The 17,087-nt window shown below is 41.0% G+C and overlaps 1 protein-coding gene and 1 long non-coding RNA gene across 4 annotated transcripts in view; one reads left to right on the plus strand and one right to left on the minus strand.

The window, feature by feature from the left end:
* The window catches only part of Rab30 (RAB30, member RAS oncogene family), a 103,243-nt gene extending 98,742 nt beyond the window's left edge, over nucleotides 1–4,501 (minus strand). Inside the window, exon 1 of one of the 2 annotated variants that reach the window (XM_052714149.1) lies at nucleotides 4,332–4,501. The gene's annotated coding sequence lies outside the window, so the exon portion shown is untranslated. Of the gene's footprint in view, nucleotides 1–3,972; nucleotides 4,191–4,331 lie in introns of those variants that run through there. The other variant, XM_052714151.1, reaches the window with a different exon arrangement.
* A 162-nt stretch (nucleotides 4,502–4,663) lies between these two features.
* On the plus strand, nucleotides 4,664–16,082 carry LOC128095295 (uncharacterized). 2 transcript variants are annotated; one of them, XR_008213207.1, is made up of 4 exons: nucleotides 4,664–7,438; nucleotides 9,584–9,668; nucleotides 13,076–13,829; nucleotides 13,926–16,082. It is a non-coding gene; the product is annotated as an uncharacterized LOC128095295 (long non-coding RNA). The 2 variants fall into 2 exon arrangements; XR_008213208.1 differs by lacking the exon at nucleotides 9,584–9,668.
* Nucleotides 16,083–17,087: the final 1,005 nt, after the last annotated feature.

Genomic DNA, 17,087 nt, shown 5'->3' on the forward strand with positions numbered 1-17,087 from the left:
ATCACATAAAATTCCTCTTCACTTGGAAATGTTCATTTGGAGACTGGCCATATTTCTACCACAGCCAAGAAAATACAGAAATTACTTCCTAAGTAATTATAACATTGTGATGTTTTATTTGTCTTTTCCCCCTTCCTCTGCAATAAAATAAAGGGGGAAGATACATTACAGAATTTTTCATGCAGTTAAATATATCTTTACTACAGAAAAATATTGTCAATAGTTCACTCAATTGTATTTATTTTGTGTATGTACAACTTTGCTTATCCATAAAATTCAAAAAGTCCATTGATTTAGGGGATATTATGGCCATTAGAATGATTTTTGAGAAACTAACTTGAATTTAGGAAGTTGAGCCCTAAAAGAAACCAGAACTGAAATACTTCTGAATTTCCCTAAAAATTTACCCACAAAACATCTCAAAGGCTATAGATCTCAGAAAATGATCTGCTAATAGCATTTACATTTGACATTTCATGATTATTAATGGTATCTTTCAATACATTGAAATTTTTCTTTATTTAGAAAGCATCCTTAGAGACCTAGTTTGGTCCATCCAATTAACAAATACACAGAGCAGTCGGCGGTGGTGGCGCATGCCTTTAATCCTAGTACTTGGGAGGCAGAGGCAGGAGGATCTCTGTGAGTTCAAGGCCAGTCTGGTCTACAGAACATTCCAGGATAGGCTCCAAAAGCTACACAGAGAAACCCTGTCTTGGGGGGGAAAAAAAAAACACAGAGCCCCTAATTTGCGCAAGACCCAGGAACCTAGAGCCAAATGCTGCAGGCCACATTGTTAATCTCCCACCCCACAAGAACGAATGCCTCCTGCGGGGCTGTGCTGTCCCAGCATCGCTCCACACCCTTCCACATCGCTCCACACCCTTCCATAAGTTCATGTTCCACACCCCTCCATAAGTTCATGTGTCTTTTCTTCTTCAGAGAAATTTCTTGAAAGCAAACACTATCTCACTTGATGATGGATTCCTAGCATGGTGCACACACATCTGAACATCAGTATACTGTAGTGTGGTAAACCCATTTTATAGTGAGAAAGCTAAACCTTGAAAATGCATACGCCATTCCCAATATTATACATTAATTCCCCCACTTCCTGAACCAACACCCCCCAATCAGCTGTCTCTTTCTCTGTAAAAGTCATCTGGATTGCTTAAAAAGGAAAAATGCAAGGCATATTCTACTTTTTCTTCCTATTCTCACATCTAATCAATCAACACATTTATGCAATTATAATTTTCAAACATGGTGTCTCTCCAGTCTCTACCTCCAGTCTCCACCAAGAGTCAAACATCATCATCCATCACCAAGACTTCAGAAGTGACCTGCTACTCACCACTCTTCTCTTTGTTTGATGAATGTGCAGTTCCTTCTGCCAAAAACCCTATTTGCTCTACTCTAAGCATCTCCCATTGCTACCCCAAATTACTTCCTGATCACTCAAGTCCCTTCAAGTGCCACTTCCTACAGGAAACGTTCCCTGATTATTCGAGAAAAGGGAAGAAAGTCATATTGGTTACTCCATCCCATCTTCAACTCATTTACCAGGAAGCACAGTACATCATACTTGGAATAGTTCAATGCAGGGAAAACACTTCTCTTCATTGATGTACCACAGCACTTATCACACAATACCTGCTCATTTGATCTTTGCTGTCAGAATAAGTTTCGGGCTTTATCATGGAGGGTTTTAATACCAGGTCAAGCAAACCAAGAAGCAAAGATTAGTGTCCCTTTGCAGATCTACAAACTGAGGCAGAGAGACATGTGCAGCTCTTGAAAGTGACAGGACAGCAGGGATAGAGGCAAATGGAATCTTCCATCCATCTCATCTCTCCTCCCTATGTCACCTAAAACCCCCCAGTGAGTAAGGGAGCATTGCAGGAGAAGGGATTTAGTAATGCACGGTGGTACAAAAGAAGTCCCATCCATAGGCTGACTTCAAATGGCCATCGGACTTTGCATGCCTGAAGAAACACTACGGTTAAGTAAAGAGACACAACTGCCACCACACCCAGCCTCCCGGGGAGAGCAGCATAAAACAACAAACTTCTCTCCGCCACAAAGAAGACAAAATGGCAGGAACTCCAACTACCTTCAGAAACACAAATGCCGCTTTGCCACTCGCACTGTTACTAGCATCATGCCAAGGGATAGACTCTTTCCCCACCACTCACTGGAATACAGAGAAGAAATAAAAACACTAAATTAATCAGAAGCTACTGAGGACTACTTCTTTCAGGAATCATTTATGAATTCTCTGTGTAAAGTACTAAAACAAATTGTTAAACCCTGGGCACTTCTTAGCAGGTGTCATGGAAAATAAAGGTACAAGAGCTCCACGGCTGCATTTCATTGTTCATATGCTCCTGGGCCCAGGTTACGTCTGTCAGGAAAACCACAACCCCAGCCCTGGATCAGGCTCATCGCTGTCATCCTTCCAAGCACAGACTCCAAGAAAAAGAAATGTCAGAGCCTCTTCAAAGAGGACTCTGAATAAAAATTCACACACACAGCCTACATCCTCCAACCCCAGGGTTCCTTGGGGGTGAGGTGAAGGTGTGGGGGGTTGGAAAGAGACTTAGAAAAAGAGATGTGATACTCTCCTGACACAGGGGAGATCCTAAAACAGAGAAGAAAAACTAGCATTTATTGCAAATAGACAAGGAAAGAAATGGAATTTGGAGAGGTGGGAACGGGGTGGGCAGAGAAAGAAAGGCATAGAAGAGAAGGGCAGAGTGTCACCACAAAGATGTAGGCAACAGACTGTTGATCTTCTCCCAAATCCAAGCTGCTCCTTGCATGCCAATAAATCACTCTACTTACAAAACCCATACAATGGACTGTCCTTTGCTTTCAGTAACACACAGCATTTAACAAAGTATCACCCAGCTGCAACTTTGGAGACCTGAGCATCTAAATTAAAACTGAATAAAACTGGTTCACAGAAGGTAAAACGGACAGTAATGACGCCCCCCTCCGCCCCCCCCAAAAAGCCTGACTCCGCTGTGAAAAGCTTTAGCATTTTAGAGTTAAGCAAATACTCTGGCATTTCTCCTTCTTTTGACATTCCTAAAGGGGGTGTGGTTGACCCTAAGTCCATTCATTTCCAAGGTTGTATATCTCTCAGCTAAGACTGGCCCCATCTGTTCTGGAATCAGCCAGCTGTTTATCTCAAAGGAACATATTTATTGCAGTGTTCATCCCCGTAACTCTTAAAAGAGGAGAGCCAACATCATACAAGCCAGAATGTTGCCCTGCCTTACTAAATGTGTCAGTTCACTGAAAAACAAAATTCAAACAAAAAGCACACTAGCATGCTCCCTGGTTTCCCTGGTCAGGCTCACTGTTCTTGGATACCTTTCAGTAATGGACAGTAAAGGGTGGCAGCACGTCTAACTTTTCTTTTCTCTAAAGTGTTAAAAAAAAAAAAAAGTACCCAGGTTTCCTAATCGATTCCGTCTACAAACCGTTAAGTGTGAGTGGAGACTGAGCCTCGGGAAACGGCAGCTCCTCACAGTACCATTGTCAGTGGCAAGAGCCTATTGCGATGTGATTTAAAACACTCACACAAGCACAGATCTATCAGCTCCACTTTCAAACAATCCTGAATCCCGCAGTCAAAAAAAACGAGGGGGAAAAAGCCGCTTAACAAAAATGCTGCTTCTAGCAGCCTGAGAAAACCTCTATACACGTGAAATATTTCTGACTGGCACGGAATGCACCATTAAAGGACACTGTCACCTCAAGTCCAGCAGAAAAAAAGCGAGACAAACGACACAAACATGCAAACATAAAATAAATCCCTACCAAACTTAAGCGACTCAAGAGAAGCATGCTCATCTTAAAAAATAGTGTGTGTTAGTTCAAGAGACACAAATGTTCCAAAGAAGCACGACCACCTTAAATCACTGTCTCCATTTCTCCCCACACATCACCCTTTCCCACTCAAACCTCAGCACTGGGGCCGGAGAATGACAGGACTGCAGTCCGCCACCTTTGCCCTCCTCCTGTTTTCCAAGTGCACTTCCCAACATCCTCGCCAGCCCAGCCCCCTCTCCCAGCCTCAAAAAGGTTAAAAGGAGTTGAGGCGAGGAAATTGGCAGGCACCAGTCCTCTGGCGGGGGCAGGTTGCTGGAGTTGTTCTTTGCAGTGACCCAAATTGCACAGAGCGGTTTAGCTCTTAGCAGCGCCAGTGAGAACCTCCCGAATCCATACCCCCATTCCCGGCCCCATCTTCCAAAAGAAAGCCTTGAGCACTAAGCGGGAGGAATAACTTGGGAGAACGATTTGAATAAATCACTTCAACTCACCTGGTTTGGGATTTTTCTCCCCACCCCAGGCATAAACAGAAATGATATGCGAATGAATCACGCACGTAAGGGAAGGTGCTGCGGTGTCCTAAGTCCAAGGACTAGAGTCAGTCTCTGCCCTGGTCCTGCTGCTACTCAGGGCTCAGCTGGAGCGAGCAGCAATAGCGAGCCCAGCAGCAGCAGCAGGGGGGTTGGGGGGTGGAGAGACCGTAGCACAATGAATGCAGTGGGGTTTTGCAATGACATCATCCCTCTGTCCGAGCGGCCCCAATAGCCATGCTCCAGAGCTGTGCATTCTGGGATCTGTAGTCCTCTAAAGTCCGTGAGGGACGCAGAGGCTACGGCTAGAACTACAATGCCCAGGATGCTCCGGTCGGAGTGCCCAGAGAGAGACCGGACCGGCCGCCATGTTGAAGCTCAGGAGCCGCTGCGGGCCGAGGCTTCGGCGCTCGTGGAGCTGAGAAGTGGCGTGGTGAGAATGGTGAGGCAGAGGATGTAGGGGTTGATAACCTCGAGCACTGGCTGGGACTGGACGGAGACTACACTGGGGGTGGGCAGGGCCGTGGGACCGGCGATGGCCTCGCGAGTCGGCGTGAGCTTCAACCCGCCGGGCTTGCACAGGGCCTCACGCCTTTCCCTCGGCTTTTTAGCGGGGGACCCAGGAAGTCGCTTCACTTCTGGGCGCGAAGGAAACCTTAGATTGTTCCTAGCGGGACATTCTGGGCAGGAGGTGTCTTTGTTGTGTTCTGGGGGCCGGGGACGGCGGGCCTCGCGCCAGGTTGGACAAGAAGCCCGCTTGCACCCGATGAGTGGGGCTAAACCTAGGTTAATTTTTTTGTCGTGTTGCCATTTTTTTCTCTAACCCTCATGCCCTCTTCCTCAAGTGTCTGACCCCCCCTCGCGCGCGCGCGCTCGTACTCTCTCCCCCTCCCTCCCTCTCTCCCCCTCCTTCCCTCCCCTCCTCCCCCTCTCTCTCCCCCCCTCCCCCCGTAATGATTTGCAAAGGGCCTCAAAGAATAATCATTAGTAGATAACTGAGCGCGAAGGGTTGTATCTTTGGTCCCGAAAATAAGAAAGACAAGGTGCTACCAAAAGTAGTTAGCACCTAATCTTTCTTACCCACCAGTAAGTAAAAGACATTGAAAAGGGACTGCAAGTGAGCAATCTTACTCAGGACTCATGCTGAATGAACTATGCTAAAATACTTAGGATACTCAAAGTTGGTAACCATGCATCACCAACTTACCTTTTCTTCCTTTGTTAGCATATATTAACAAAAGTATGCAAAACGATTATTCCGTTGTGACATCTTAATGCAGATAACCTTAGTTAATGCATTAACCAACCCCTTCCGTTACCCACTTTGGTACCCAACCAATTAAAGTGCATTGTCTTCTTTGGCATATTTCAAATGTATGATTACTTCAAGAACTTTTGAGTCCTTTTTTTTGATCATCTCAAATTATCTGTTTTCCTCAGTTGCATAACTAAAGCAGTACTGTGTGTTTGTTTTTCAGATTCTGAAGTTCACTATGGAAAGATGGGAAATTTTACTTCCTACCTAGGGTCTTTGAAGAGTTAAAAATGCTGATAAGCATAACTTGTGTTGTTTATTCTCCTCTTTTGCATTTAAATCTGAAGACTGAGTTTTGTGCAGGAGATGTAGCTCAGTGATGAGGAGTCACCTAGCATACTCAAGGCTCTGGTTGGATCCCCAGCATTGGTTTGTTTGCATCAGTGAAAATACACACTATGCCTCTGTTAGAACTTAATAAAATTCAACTGATAAATATATCTTCCTTTCAAAAAAGTAAGCACATTGGTTTTTAAATTGCCAAAACACAGTAGGAACAGTCAAAGGTGTATGCAGATGATGGCGGTTAAAAAAAGTTTTCCAAGATTCATCTTATGTTGTGAGAAGAAGCCAGGAGAGTGGCAAAAGCCATTCTTGCATAAATTCAACCATGTAAAAGCCTCGGAAATATTGCTGTTCTTCTGCCTGGAATGATGGTAAGTACTACAAAGGAAACAAAGTGTTTACCATTTCCTTTCTGCCCTTAGATTTAACTGTAGGGTTTAGACTAATGAATCTTTAGTTTATAAAACATTTATATGAGCAATAATCTTAGTTTGAGTTACTGTGGAAGACTGATTTATTGAAAGAAAAATAGCAGATTGTTTGGAAATAGTGTGAAAAATGGGACCAATATAATATAATGGATTCTATAATTTGTCATGTGATTGAGTGCTTTGAAGTGTTTTAGCCTTAAATATAATGGATATTCAGCCATAAATGTGTGGTAAAAAATAATCGGTGTATTTTAGAAAGACTGTACAAGTTAAGTCTTTAATAGGAAAAAAAAAATTTCCATGTTCTTTAGAAACATAAGGCAAGAAAAGGAAAACATTTTACCAGGGGAAAAAAAATGTATTTTCAGACCTTCTCTTTGATTAAGGAAAATGTTTGCCATAGTGTACATTTCCCTAAGTGGACACAGATGGACACACCATTTGGATTTAGCTACTGTGGGTTTGTTTTTTTGTTTGTTTGTTTGTTTGTAACAATCTTTTAATTCATTTCAGATAATAAAACTTATTTCTCATATTTTAGACATTCTTACTTTGAATTGACAATAGTTAGAAAACGAAAGTCTCACGTTAGTACCATAGGTGTGGTATTTGTAACAGTTTGACATAGATTTTGCTTCTGGATTTACTATCTGGCTTAAGGTAAATGCAGCAAATGTCTCAGGGTCAAATTTAAAGTCAAGCTAGGCAGTAGTGGTGCACACCTTAATCCCACTACAGGAGCGACAGAGGCAGGTGGATCTCTGAGCTCAAGGCCAGCCTGGTCTACAGAATAAATTCCAGGATGGCCAGGGCTACACAGAGAAACTTTGCCTCTAAACTTAAATAAATACAAGTCTAAATGACTTCAAATTATTTTACCTAGAAAAGCATCTACCATCTTTTTTCTATCTTACCATCTCATTTCTCAGATTTTAACAGGTTTGGACAATTAAAGGGACATGTAGAACATGTCTTTGCAAGAAGATAAATGCTGATAAACTGTGTGTTGGTGAACATAACCATTTCAGGAAATTTAGGTATGCATAGTTGCTCAACTGTAACCAATTATGTAAGTAGGTATGTATTCATAGGCTTTTGAGATGCTATCTGCGGGAACTTGCTGTAAAGAGTAATCCTCTTGAGTTGTATCTTTTTTTATAAACAGCTTTATTGAAATGAAATTCACATATGCAGTTCACCTATTTATTTAAAGGGTATAGTCCAATGAGTTTTAGTTTGCTCAGAGTTCCAGCCATCAACACATTTATACAAGAAAACTGTACAAAACCATGCACTTGTAAGTATGAGGAAATAATTGTGGAAAGATTTGGGTCTTTCTCTAAAGAGGTAATATATAAAGCTTATTATTAAGAGTAAAGTTGACATACAGTGCTTCAATTATAGTTGCAATACTGCAAGTAAACAGCATGTTCCTTGTATGTAATAATGTGGGTTTTACTGGAAACACTATTGTGGAATAGGTAAGTGACAATTATATGATATAACACTGTCAGAGTTGAGAAGTCATTGAGGGTGATGCACTGTTTACAGTGATTGCTTTTTCTGTATGATTATACTGGGTATTAATTTTAGTCCAATGAGGCTATTCCATTTTCAGTGTTCATGTTTGTGTGCCTTTCTAAAATTCTGCTCTTTTTTTCCTATTTCTTGCTGCTTTTGAGATGGTTCCCAGCTGGCATTGTTTTTCAGTGAAGGCTTACTAAATTTTGTTATTTTTCATATAAACTGAATTAACAATATAGTAAAAAGTTACCAGATTTCGTGGTTTAAGGAATGAATCATGGAATAGAGAAAAGTGGGTGCCAAATAAAGATAAGAGGTTTGAATATGAAAAAAATAAATAATGGTTGAGACTGGCAGAATTAAAAGGGTTTCGTTAAAGATATTAGAAGCAACAACCTGTTTATTTTTAAAGGTTTATATGTATGGATGTTTTGCTTTCATGTATGTGCTTGCTGCCCATAGAGGTCAGAAGAAGGCATCATATTCCCCTTGGAACTAGAGAATAGATGGTTCTGAGCCACCATGTGAGTGATGGGAACTGAACCTGATCTGCAAAAGTAGCAAGTGCCACTGAACCTTCTCTATCTCACAACTTATTTAATCCCTCTCTTAGAAGATAAAGTCCCATCCCAATTCATTGCAAAGTGGTCACTTACTTCCTAAAGGAATCTGAGGACATTGAGCTCCCACTCAGCTGAGAAAACCAGCTAAGAAGACAAAGGAGACAATCTCTGAAATACTTTTGCAATCATTTTCCTGCATAATGCTTAATGGTTTGGTCATGGGGCCTGATGGCACTAACCTACAGGACCCTTGAGGTAGAAACGGGGAAACTGACTTGGAGCCCAGCCTGTACTGACTAGGGAATTCCAAGCCATTGTGAGTTACATGGTAAATCCCTGTCAAACCACAGAAAACATTTTGTTGAATTCTTTTTATTTTCATAATTGCCATTTTCAGGTCTTGAATGATTATATAACCAAACTTGTATTTTGTGCATTTTTTGATGCTACTCAAAAAAAAAAGAAAAGAAAAGAAAAAGACATAAACAGTGACCATGAACCTTACTATTGAGTAATTTCATTCTAAAGGGTGGTATTTGCTCTTCATGGGTATATCATTAATGCCCACCAAACCCAACTGGGATCCTGAACCGCTATTGGAGAAAGTATTAAATGTACAGTGAATGGGGCTGGTCTCTGCCCAGCTACCTTTATGAATGTCACTGACAGGAGAAATCCATAATGATTGAATTTATTAGTTTACTTATGTGGGTAGTGTGTGATTGTGTGAACAGGAAAGAGGCAAAAGGAGAAAAGCAGCTGACAGGCAGCATAAGCCTCTGCAAATGTCTTAAATTCATTTCTAACAGGAATTAAACTTTACATTGCCTGAAGTCATTCTTTCTTTTTTTTTTTTTTTTTTTTTTTTTTTTTTTTTTTTTTTTTTGGTTTTTCGAGACAGGGTTTCTCTGTGTAGCTTTGCGCCTTTCCTGGAACTCGCTTTGGAGACCAGGCTGGCCTCGAACTCACAGAGATCCGCCTGGCTCTGCCTCCCGAGTGCTGGGATTAAAGGCGTGCGCCACCACCGCCCGGCTGGCCTGAAGTCATTCTTATCCCATTGCTTAGCAGGTTTTTTTTGTTTCTGTTTTTTCCTAGAGATTTAACTGGAAGGATAAATACAAATGAAAAAAACAAAAACCACTAAGAGTTACATATAATGAAATACTTAAAAGCATCAGAGGTAGTTATTCATTACAATGTCCTGGCACTATAGTTCATCCAGTATGTTTAAATGTAGGTCCATTTGATCTCATGAGATGTATATATTCTGGTATGGTATAACCTGGGATATTTCTAAGGAAAGACAATATGGCTGCAGGTTAAATTACTGGGCTGTTAATTAATACATTTTGAACAACAACAAAAAGTTGCAGAGCTTGTCTAGGATTTTATATTCAGACTACTTTCTGTTCCTGGCAATTATAAGACTGAATCCACCAATCTAATACTTCAGCCACTGGGAGTGAGACACATTAATAAATGTAACTTGCTTTGAATCTGGACACCCAAGATTCAAAGAGCCACTTGGCACCCACCATCACCCCTTTCATTTTTCAGAAACAGAATCTCTGTAGCTGTGGGCTGTCCTGGAACTATATAAACCAGGCTAGCCTCAAACTCACAGAGATCCATCTTGGCACCATTTTTTCTCCTAAGCTAATTGTGGTAACTAATATCTGTGCAGTGGTGTAGGATAAATTTCAAATAACCTAAGTAGAAATAAGTTCTTTTGTTTTGAGACAGGGTCTTTCTACATCCTTGACTGTCCTGGAACTCACTATGTAGATCAGTCTGGCCTTAGACTCAGAGATCCTCTTGCCTCTACCTCCCTTGTTCTGGGGCTAAAGGCATGCACCACCAAGCCTGGCACAGAAATAAGCCCCTGGTGACTATCATAGTTGAGGGAAGTAAATTTTTAGAGGATACTTTAGAGCTCTGTTAGAATTGGCTTAAAAAGTATTTGACAGGTGGGAAATAATTCTTCTGGTAACACTGGACATATTAAAATGTGTATGCTCTTTGAAGTCAAACTAAAGCTTGTCAAACCATTTCTACTACTGTACATCATGGTGGGTAAGTATATACCTATAGTCATCTATCAGGAGAAAGTTAGTTTTGTCATTTAGTAGGTGTTAGCAATAGAAAGATGAGTCTCAGTTCCATACGACGTTGGCTTATTCATTCTGACTTTTACTCATACAAAAATTATATGCCTACTTCATTGAGTTTTCCAAAGAATTAAGGAAATATATGAAAATGCTTAATATTCAAAGGGCAGTATTGTGTAGTGCCTAGGACATGAGCTGAGGCAAAAATAACTTTTGCACTAGGAATTACTAAATGCTAAAATTTACTTAATACTTTTTAAGCATTAAGGTAGATTTTCTGTACCTTAAGTTATAAATCCATGTTCCTTTGGTTTTGACTGCAATCAGTACTTCATAATAGACAATTTACACTTAACCAAAAGTTTCCATGGAAGATTGAAATAAGGAGAGCATCTAAGTAATGTAAGTATACCCATTTGGGGAAATGATGTGCAGATAGCTAAAGTTGTGCAGGTGGGATGGCCTGCTTAAAGAATGGCTGTATATAGGAACTCCAAAGTGCTGGGGGAGGGGGGGGGGCCTGATGTTAGTGTCTAGACTCTTCATTTCTGTACTGACTATATGGCTATCTAGAGGAATGAGGTTTGAATCAGTCCTTTAAAAATGTACTTAGCACAATACTAAGTCCAGTAATAGGGAGGCAGAGGCAGTCATATCCCCCTGAGTTCAAGCCTAGCAAATGGGGCTTCATGATGAGATCCTGTCTCAAAAAACAAAAAACAGCCGGGCGGTGGTGGCGCACGCCTTTAATCCCAGCACTCGGGAGGCAGAGCCAGGCGGATCTCTGTGAGTTCGAGGCCAGCCTGGACTACCAAGTGAGTTCCAGGAAAGGCGCAAAGCTACACAGAGAAACCCTGTCTCGAAAAACCAAAAAAAAAAAAAAAACAAAAAAACAAAAAACACCAATGTAATAATTTGATATCAAAGTCAGACTTCTCAATATGAGTGGTCCTAATTCACTTGAGTTTTTCCCTTTCCCTCCCAGACACTTGTATTGGCACTATGGCTTTGTGTGTGCAAACAAGTACTACCACTAAGCTATATGGATAGCACTCTTTCTACTTTTTGAGTCACTGACTGAATATCGCAAGACAGAGTTGAACTTTGAAAATTTTGATTGTAGGCCTAACTTCTAATTCAGTCTGCTGCAGTCTATGGAGCTCTTCAAAATCAAGACTGTTTAAGTGCATAAAGTACAGTGCATTTGAATTAGGAAGAACGTAATCAAATAACTAAAAATTTAATCTTTACAGAGAAATAACATGTTTTATTAGCTCCATGATACCTAGCAATGCCTCAGCCAGTGTCCAGCAGACATTTCAAGCTACCTGAAGCAGTATTAAAAGGAAATATCACTTCAATTGGGATAGTCATGATTACTGCTAATACTGTAATTTGTTTACATTGTTTCCCAATAATAAAAAGTGCAAATAGCCCGGTGGTGGTGGTGGTGGTGGTGGTGGTGGTGGTGGTGCATGCCTTTAATTCCAGCACTAGGGAGGCAGAGCCAGGCAGATCTCGAGGCCAGCCTGGGCTACAGAGTGAGTTCCGGGAAAGGCACAAAGCTACACAGAGAAACCCTGTCTTGAAGAACCAAAAAAAAAAAAAAGTGCAAATAAGCAAGGTGTACTCGAATATGCGCCTTTAATCCCAGCAGGGGGAGATAGAAGCAGGCAGATAATTGGAGGCCAGCCTAATCTATAAAGTTGAATTCCAGGAGAGCCAGGACTGTTAGCAGAGAAACCCTCAAAAGGAAAAACCAAAAACAAAATGCAGATTAAAAGCCATGCACTGAAATTTACCAGAAAAACTATATGTGAAGTCTATATATTTAGTAATGTATTTATTTATTTGAGAATTCAGTGCATTTTGACCATATTCTTTCCTCTTCTACCAGATTTTAAATAAATTCACTGAAAGTAGTAACTTATAACAAGTTTTGAGTCACTGTCCAAAAGCCCCTGATTTAAAACCTTTGTTAAGATTTTTAATAGCATACCTTATATTCATTGATTTCATACATGTAAATAAAACAACTTAATTCTAGTAACTATTCTCATTACTGTATCCAAGGCCAATTAAGCCAAATATGGTGGTACCTTGCATTCAGAGGTTAGGGTAGTAAGACAGACACCAGCCTGAGCTATATAAGCCTTATCTCAAAAATAAAGTCTCAGCACTGAAAATTTGCCCTTGATCCCAAATAATTCAAAATGCTTATAAAATTAACTTAAGAGGCTGAAGAGTTGACTCAGTAGTAAAAAGCAACGGTTGCTCTTCCATAGAACCCAGATTAAATTCCCGGCACCCACATGGTGACTCACTGTGGGCTCTAAGTCTTGTTAAGGGGATCTGATTCTTTTGGACTCTGGGCACCAGGCATAAATAACGCACGGACAAAAAAAAATTAAATGCATGAATTTAAGGAATCGTTCATGATGAAACCTTGATATTAAACTCATCCATTCATTTCTTACAGATCCAATACAGGTGTCTGGAAAATGTGGGCGTGGCTGTATCTAGTGGACCTGGTACATGCATACTACAAGCTTGCCAAAAAACACACGGAAAAAGAAGAGCAATTTTAAGAGAATATTCAATTCAAGGAGCATCATGGAGACAATGCATGGCAATACTCTGCTCAGTAAATAAGCTCGGAGTTGTTTCTAATGTAAGAATATCTTAGTATCCTAAGGTTACATTCTCAACAGAAAACAAATACTGACATATATTTAGCTATCATTTTTCAGTACTTGAAGTGTAAGCTCAAATCCAGGCCATCAGGTAACTGAGCAGGTAAACCTGAGTTTGAACCCCAGAACCCACTGTACAAGGACCTCATGAAAGTTGTCCTCTGACCTTGTGTCTGCCAACCTGAATTCGCGCACATATATATTATACACTAACAATTAAAGAGACAAGTCTGCTTGGCAGTATCTGTTAACAAGGAGAGGAGGTGAGAATACAACTGATTGGTTCAACCTGAAGTCCACTGCATAGGAATGGCTACTCAATCAGGAGGCCGCAAAAAGAAAATTGCATTCTTAAGTATTACCACTCTGCATATAACCCAAAGAGGTGCAGCAACAATTGTCAAACAGACCTGGTGACAAAAGGCATACCATCTGCATGGTTTCATAAACAGCAGGACTTGGGAAGTTGGGGGTTTAGAGCTAACTTATAGATAACAAGTCGGTGTCTCCGAAAATAAATCCTGGTTGCTGCAATTAAAGGTATGTGCCACCATTCCTAGCTTACAACTGCATACATTTTAAAGACTTTATATAAGTATTTATACTGCAGTAATTTTCTCTATTTTGCCTTCACAGTGTAATCATCCTTCAACTCTACTCCAAGAAAAATAGTTCCGAAATTTTTGGAGCTTGTGCTTATACCTCACAATCCAACAGTTCTTAATCCCTCCACACACAAACATGTTTTCATATGCTTGTCCTGAAGGAAAAGCAGTTTAGGCAGAAACATTCTTTGGACAAAGAAAATAATAAAGGTGAAGAATGATTCCCAAGCCCCTCTGATCCACAAAGGTAGCCTTAGACCAGTGTCTAATTATCGATTGAAGAAGAAACAATTTCATTTAACAATTAAAAATAAGTACCAAGCTAGGCAATGGTCATGCACGCCTTTAATCCCAGCACTTGGGAGGCAGAGGCAAGCAGATCTCAGTAAGCTTGAGACCAGCCTGGTCTACAGAGCTAGTTCCAGGACAGCCAGGGCTGTTACACAGAGAAATGCTGTCTCAAAAACAAAAAAGTGAGTACCTGACAGTAAAGCCTGACCCTGTCAGTACTGATACAACTTACTGTGAGTGGTCCTTAGTAACAGAAACAGTTATCTCTATAATGCCCAATGCTGAGGTCAGTGGGCACATTATAGTGCACACATGGACACTGTTACTCTAAACTTCAGGAACTTGGGCTGGAGAGATGGCTCAAAGGTTAAGAGCACTGGCTGCTCGAGTTCAATTCCCGACAACCACATGGTGGCTCACTCCAAGAACTTGAATGCTGCATTGTTACTGATCCTAAGCACATACAAGAAAGGACTTGTGACCGATTATTTCCCTTTCAGAACAGTTGTCTGCTTGGGTCATATGGTACAGTAAATACATTGGATATGTCACAATCTCAAAATAACTAGACTGAGACACAGTTTTACATTGTAGCCAAGGTTGGCCTCAAACTTGGCAATCCAATCTCTTTGCCCCCTGAATTCTAGTAATTTTTTTTTAAAATGAGAGTTTACTTTTTATGTGTATGGAGGCTGGAGAATAAGTGTATATAAGTGCTGATGTTGGAGGAGGCCAAAGCTCTCCCTGGAAATTAAGGTACTATGAGGTACCCAACTTGCATGCTGGAACCCAAACTCCTGCCCACTGCTAGAGCAGCGTTCTTTGTTGTTTTGTTTTTTCGAGACAGGGTTTCTCTGTGTAGCTTTGGAGCCTGTCCTGGAACTCACTCTGTAGCCCAGGCTGGCCTCGAACTCACAGAGATCCACCTGCCTCTGCCTCCCTAGTGCTGGGACTAAAGGCATGCACCACCACTGCCCGGCTACCGTGTTCATTCTTAACCACTGGGCCATCTCTCCAGCTTCTAGAGAGCTACTTTTTTTTTTTTAACTTTAGTTCATTCATTGAGTCCATGTGATCCTACTTTCTTTTTTTTTTTTCCCCCTGAGCTTGCTCCCACCCAGTCTTTTGAGACAGGACTCAAAAGTTTTCCAGATTACCCTATAATTTAGAATCCTCTTGTTTCAGCCTTGTAGGAACTGGGATTACAGGCTACCATACCCTGTTCTAAAAATAATTAGGAGCCAGGTGTGGTGGTGGTGCATCTGGGAGGCAGCAGTGGGTGGATCTCTGAGTTCAAGGCCAGGTTGGTCTACATAGAGAATCCCAAGACAGCCAGAGCTATGTAGACTTTTTTTTTAAAGATATCTAGGAAGAAATGTATGCTTTTATCACTTGACCTGGAAATTGTAGTCTACTAATCTGAAACTAATAGAGGTAAAAAAAATTACCTTCAAAATGTATAGTACCAGCCGGGCGGGTGATGGCACACACCTTTAATCCAGAGCCAGGCGGATCTCTGGTGTACAGAGCAAGATCCAGGACAGGCACCAAAACTACACAGAGAAACCCTGTCTCGAAAAAGAAGTATAATACCCTCTCCAAATTAATTACAATAGCAGAACGGTTCAAGTTTCTAGCCCCTCTTTCACTGCAGCATGACTTGTTCACATATTAGCAAGCTGCATTTAGCAGCTAGATAGTGTTGGTATTTGAATATGCTCTTTTCTTCTGTTTGGCATGAACACAGCTGTGGTGTAGTTGTTTAATTCATATGTTGTTAAATTACAAAACTGATATGTTGCTTAGTTTTGTAATATTTGGCTTGTCACATTTTATAATTTTTGTAAGATTGTGTACTAGAGGTTTTTGATTTCATAATGAAATCCTTTGGTCTGGATTGGAAACTCAGTCCCTGATTCCCAATATAACAGAACTAGCTTGCAACAAGGACAAGTAGGACAGCCTGTGTATTTAGGGGTAGGATGTGTGAGGGATTGGAGAGACAGCAAATCAGTTAAGAGCACGTGCTGTTGCAAAAGTCCCAGTGCCTATATCCAATACCACATAACTGCCTGTAACTACAGTTCCAGGGAATCTGATGCCCTCTTGCCTCCATGAGCATCTGCATGCTTGTGGTGCACATACACTCAGGCATAAAGAAAATTTTAAATGGGGGGGTAGGGCTGGAGAGATGGCTCAGAGGTTAAGAGCACTGCTTGCTCTTCCAAAGGTTCTGAGTTCAAGTCCCAGCAACCACATGGTGACTCATGACCATCTGTAATGAGATCTGCCCACCCTCTTCTTGCCGGCAGAGAACACTGTATACATAATTAAAAAAAAAAAAAAGGCTTGTCACAGCATTGTAAAAAAAAAAATCTAAATAGGCATTGTTGAAGTTTATGTCATTATCTATTGAATGCCATGACCCTAAAAAACAATACAGTAAGAAGTATATCTTCGCCGGCGGTGATGGTGCACGCCTTTAATCCCAGCACTCGGAGGCAGAGCCAGGCGGATCTCTGTGAGTTGGGGCCAGCCTGGGCTACAGACTGAGATCCAGGACAGGCTCCAAAGCTACACAGAGAAACCCTGTCTCAAAAAACCTATATATATATATATATATATCTTCTAAAGATATGTCTGCAAAATACCTCTAGAATGGGTGAATGAAAAGGAGTTCTGCCCCTGAACTGAGTTTAATTGGTTTTCAGATTTCTAAAACTGAGTGCCTTGTGATCCTGGTGGCAACAAAGGTCATAAGAGGTTGTTAGATTCTCTAGAACTGGAGTTCTGGATGGTTGTAAGCCCCCAGGTGAGTGCTGGGAACTAAATGCCGGTCCTCTGCAAGAGTAACGTGTTCTCTTAACTTCCTAGCTCCGAATTAATTTAAATATTTTTGCGG

Source organism: Peromyscus californicus, unplaced genomic scaffold, assembly GCF_007827085.1.
Source record: "Peromyscus californicus insignis strain IS unplaced genomic scaffold, ASM782708v3 Scaffold_4__1_contigs__length_199733344, whole genome shotgun sequence".
Taxonomy (NCBI): Eukaryota; Metazoa; Chordata; class Mammalia; order Rodentia; family Cricetidae; genus Peromyscus; species Peromyscus californicus.